This window comes from Bacillus rossius, chromosome 8 (genome assembly GCF_032445375.1).
Source record: "Bacillus rossius redtenbacheri isolate Brsri chromosome 8, Brsri_v3, whole genome shotgun sequence".
In the NCBI taxonomy this organism is placed as follows: Eukaryota; Metazoa; Arthropoda; class Insecta; order Phasmatodea; family Bacillidae; genus Bacillus; species Bacillus rossius.
The window spans coordinates 29,943,508-29,949,507 of record NC_086336.1 but is presented as its reverse complement, the minus strand read 5'-3'; positions in this window follow the sequence as shown (position 1 = coordinate 29,949,507).

Here is a 6,000-nt window from a genome sequence, read left to right as displayed (position 1 = left end):
GCCAAATTAAATGTGGAAATAAATCTTAACCAAGACTTTAGTAATTTGTTTGTGTTTTTTTTGTACTTGTAGTAGTGTAGAGTTTATGTAATAAATTATTTTGTTTTTAAAAATAAATTGCGGTGTTTTTATTTTCTCAAACCTGTCACATTTGTGGTAATTTTTAAAAATGAAAGTTGTTTGTTTCGTCTAGGGATCGAACCAACTATCGATTCTATAGGTAAATTAATAATTGATTTTTTTATGATTTTAATAATTTTTTTATAAATTTCTGGGTCAATAAATACAAATTTCCAAAATGGTGGACATAACGGCTTACTGTACGCTGGTAGTATGGGATTTTAAGCCTCTTTAAGAAATTTGAACATGATTTATTGGAATTATTATATTTACATAAATTTACAATTTTTTGCATCGTCCAGGGATCGAACCAAGGACAGGAATCGATCGAATCAATCAGTATATTGATTACAAATTTATTTAATGAATTTTGGAATTTTTCTTGAATCTCTAGCATTAAAATTACGGATTTTCAAGATGGCGGACATGAAATCATACTAGGGGATGATATATATATGAAAAAAGTGGAGGGCTCGGTCTGCCAACAGCCACCGTGAGGGAGGTTCGGTCGCCATTTTTATTTTTTTGCCCTCACTGGGTTCGAACCGAAGACTCCGAGCTCCATGCCATAATTTTTTATTTTTATTTTTTAATTTTTGATGTGACAACGTCTAATAAATCGATGAACGCTGGCTGCACGCACGAAAAATTGTCCCACTACGGATGTCCCACTACGGATGTCCCACTACGGATGTCCCACTTTACGCATGCGTGGCATCTCTCTGGTATGTTGCGGACGGTACAGAGAACTCGGCCGGCACGTGGTGGCAAACCGAGGTTATTGTGCACCGCGCCACGGGAGTATATTCGCAAGGAAATGGAGTTCTTACAAGTACGTATTATTTTAATTATTAGTGTAAATCAGCATATTTAAACAGTTTTGTATGAATATTGTTTTAGCTGTGTAACTAAATATTTATTCCTGGTATGGTCCTTTTCACGCTTTAGTTTGACATTGGTAATTATTTGTCATGAGTTATTATTTGATCAACTAAATTACACACCGTATTATAGTTACGAGCCCACGAGCGTGTAAATATTTCGAGTCCAACAGAGAATATGCTAGTTAAAATAAATTCAAACAAATATCGTGCGTGGAATATTATTAATTTATACCATCTGAAACAATTATTCTCAATATGGTCTCGTGGCCGTGTGGTTAGCATGGATGACTTCCTTCGAATCTTGGCAGCTGAGAATTATTTTTGTACTTGTAAAAATAAATACGGCGCACGCAACATTTCAAAAGTAATAAATATATTTGAATTAATGAATGCAAATAAAAGTAAATTTATTTATTAAATTGTAGATTTCATTTCACTCCTTTGTATCCATACAAAATAGTGATAATTCAATAATAATGATTCAATTTTATTCATAAAAGTATGCAGAGGTAGATATTATAATACAAAAGATAGAAAAATTAAAAAAAAAAAAAAATTCCTCAAAGAATATATTATTTTTAATGCCTAAATGGTTTGGTTGCAAAAACATATTACGGCTGAGTCTCAGGCCGAATATATTTCCATTTCTTCTGGATCAATAATTTCATCAATGTTTTGTTATGACGTTGTCACGTTAAACTATCGTCCGTAAACCGACTTTACAGACATACAATTTTTATTTAAATTTTATTTATTGAATTTTTTATGAATTTTAAATTTTTTTCATTAAAATTGGATAATAAATCAAGATTTTAAAGATGGCGGACGTAACGGAAATTGCAACGGTGACGTCATAATTCAAAATGGGGGGAAACAAATTGCCGGAATGCTCGAGAAAAAATGACGTCATCCAAAATGGCGGATTCAAGATGGCGGATCATAAATGGCCACCGGGGTCAAGGTCAAAGGTCAAGGTCACACTCATCCAATATGGCCGCCGTGACGTCACAATCCATGATGGCTGACCGACAATCACAATCCACACCCAGAACCCAGTCCCCAGAGCCCCATTCATATACTACTATGGTCCTTAAATCATTCTTGTGTTAAGATCGTTGGATCGCAGATCAAGAGCATAATGGCGCAACTGGCCATCAGAGAGAGGTGCTTTTTGTTCCCAGCAAGGAGAAGCCTCCCTGCTCCCCTCCTTCAGAGATCTACGCTTATGGGGCTCCGGTAACAGTGTTATTCATTGAATTGCGCTTCATCCGACGCACTTTAACTAACACTACAACTCATTTTAAAGTAAACCCTCACAGTCGTAATGGCGAAAAGATTCATCAGAGCGTAACGTAAACTGCAACGCTGAAAGTGGGCACTTGAGGGCGGCGATGGGGAGGGAACAAGGAAAATAACGAATGAAAAAGAGAGTCGGAAAACTGTAAGAATGTTTTCAAGTTTTTCGCCGTCATTTTTGTAACATTTGTGAACCTCCAGTGTGAGCTTTCAATGTGCACTTTAATATCTTGTTTTATCTTTCGAGCGGAGTATTGAAGTGTAAAGTTTCATTTCTTACGAGCGTGGCGACCACGAAATGATGTTTATTTAACACTAGTAGCTTTTTAAATTCTTTTAAAATGTCTACAATGAATCGAAAAAAAAAATAATGCTGTGCGATAACGTTGCAGACTTTTTGAATGATAAACGTGCGCAACTTTTCACGAGAAGTATCTAAATAAACATAATTGTGATTAACTATTCTTAGCAGTCATAAATATTACACTGATACTACAGCTGAGACCTATGTCACAAAACAAAATTAAGTATTTTTCCAGATACTTTTCATAATTATTTATCATGGTTTATATTTATCAATTACATTAATACAGTAAGTAGTGGAGATATTACAATGCGCAGGTGATTCCTGCTTTAAAATAAATTAATGATATTACTTGGAAAAAATCACTAGCGATGAAGAAACTTAAAAAAAAAAAAAAACAATGTTTTGTGGTCATAATTGCTAACTAAACATTATAACATAACTCAAAAAAAAATAATTAAATATTGTCAAACTATGTTCATAAATGCTGGTAAGATGTCACGGGATAATCATTTGGTAGTTTACACCGTTATTTTCTAACATTACCAACATACGTCAGATACATTGCGAAATTTCTTTGGCTAAAATTAACAGCAAGATTTCAATTGTGAACCTATTTGGCACAAGGCATGTGCACAGCCGTGTGCATGGCATACTATACACTCGCTTCTTATTTTAAAATTATGAACCCACCCTGAAAACTATATGATTTGTTAAGAGAAATAGGAACAATTAACATAAATCGCACACCAATCCTGGTTTGACTGACATTAGGGTGAATAAATGAATGAATGATCGGGTCGACATAGAAGGAATTAGAGACAGACGAGACGTGAAGAGATATGAATAGAGCAGCTACTGAAAGAACAGGAAGAAAATAACGGGAGAATCCCGAGAAAGCCTAATGTATCATGTCAACGTCCGCCACGTTTACACTTGAGAAAAAATATCCGGTTTCGATCCCGCCAGAGAGTCCAACAGGAGATATGCAAGATATAAGAAGAAGTGTCATCTCTGACCAGCAAGAAGAGAATGAGGTAAGGTGATTTAAAACTGGAACAATGTAGGAATGGGAGCGTGATTAAAAACGGGACTCCTCCGAGAATAACCACCTGATCACAGCAACAGCAATTCCGAGTTCCAATTTTGCAAAATTCCGAGCGGGAACCTACGGAATTTAATATATATGTGTGTGTGCATTTGTGCGTGTTTGTTTGTGTGTTCACGTGGCATCCATATTCTTATATTTAAAAACCACGCCACTAATGTTAAAATCTGTTCATTAGTAGTACAATCTTTCCCTGACCTTATTCAGAGTTTAATAGCGAAACGGAAACGAATACATTCCCCCATAAATATGAGCAAGCTAAAAATTAAACCTAAACCGAGTAAATAGAATGATATTGAAATGTGATTTAAGCCAAACGCCTTAGATTCTAATTTATAATAAGAATAAGCTCTGATTTTTCTGCGAATGCCTTCCATTGTTTCCTCTAACCACTTGTTTGTTAACCCAGATTCAAATATTCTTTGTACCCATTTTCTGATGGTGGATGAGAAGGGAGAGGCTTTTGGCATTATGAAAGCTAGGAAATAAACTCTAGGACATTCCTTGACTACGTGAAGAAACCTAGGGCTATTTGGAATTATTGAATTTTGAATTTCGATGTAAATATTGGGAAGAATATATCCGTATTTCTTTTCGTTCACAATTTTGTTTATTACATCCCTTGTCAAATTTGTTTCTGATGATAAAACTATTTTACGTTTCAAATTCTTCAAAGTTGGCCAATCTCCATTGAAAGTATCGAAGTAAAGGGAGGAATAAATGGCTATCTGTAACCCCGACTTGTCTAAATCTTCCAGTGTGTTGATGTTGGGATAGAAGCTCTCTTTAGTCAGCAGGTTCACAAGGGAACCTTGGAAAGCCGTGACAACCACGACGCTGAACAGCAGGCAAGAGGCCACAAAGCTGAGCATGGAACACCTTCGGATGGAAAATATCGAGTCCGTCGGGACGGACACGAACAACGCAAGCATCTGAGCGGAGGTCAAGGTGCCGGTGGCGACTCCGAAAGCCATCGCCTGCAAGCGCGCCGCCAGCTTCTCGAACGCCAGCGACGTGACGAACATGGCCGCGACGAACAGCCACAACTTCCAGTGGAAGCACCTGAAGACGGCCATCCAGGTCGGGATGGGCGGGGCCCTCGGCACCAGCACGCACATCTGGCCGACGTTGATCGCCCCGGTGAACTCCAGCACGCCGGACGCGTTCATGTTCTTGAGGAACGCCGCGTTGAGCACCACGTCGGCGCTCCCGCGAGCGACGTCGCCGAGCGAGCCCACGAAGGTGCCGTTCCCGAGCCGGAAGCCGATCTTGTTGGCGGGGTCCGGCGGCGAGAAGACCTCCGGGGTGAAGTTGATGGCCCGGGACAGGGCGCCCACCATCCTGCCGTCGCGACCCGTGTGCTCCCCCCCGGGCCTGCTCGGCGGGCGGGCGAACAGGTTCTGGTTCATGGAGATCCTCAGCGGGTAGCCGTGCATGCGGAGCGTCCTCGGGAAGCGAGCCGTCTCCGCCCGGCCGGGCCCGCAGTCCAGACACACCAGCTCGCCCCGCACGCCGCCCACGACCGCGAAGGGACGGTAGAGGTAGGTCCTCGCTCGCCCCACGTCACAGCTGCGCGCGGGGACAACGACCACGACAACCTTGTGCACCCTGAAGCGCGCCCACAGCCCGCGGAACACCTGCAGGAAGTGTTCCGCCACGTCCTCCTCGGTTTCCCTGGCGCGCACGAACACATAGGACACAGTCGGCGACCACTCGTATTTCTCTATCATGTGCGGGTGCTCGTCCCCGGCGTCAAAGAGCATGACGAACGAAGACTTCGATCGCGATCCGTTTGCAGAGAAGTGTCCGTGAGAAAACGTGGTGACAGTGAAGTTCAAGTTCCTGAAAACCGAGTGGAACAGTGCTTCGTCGAGATCTCCTGCGTTCTTCAGCCCCCCGCTGATCACTTCCACGTTCTTGGCGTTCTCCGACAGCAGGAACGATGCCATAGGAGTGTTGCTCTTCAGCAAGTAATCCCAGACGTTGCATTCTGAGCCATTGGCTTGCTTCGTCCTCAGTGTGCCGTAGGCGAAGCCCAAGGTGAAGAAAGCACGGAGCGAAAGCAACCCCGAGGATGCAAGCATGTTGAGCATCGCGCTTGAAAGAGCTTTGCACGGACCGCGCCTTCCTTCTGAACTGACGCCGCCGAGCGTCGCCACTCCGAAAATCGAAGCCTGCATTTGATCAAACCGAGAGATACGAGCAAATGCTTTCCCCCACAGGGATGTGAGCTGTATAAAATAAAACACTCATTAACGACCACATAGCTATAGCTGTGACATTTTACG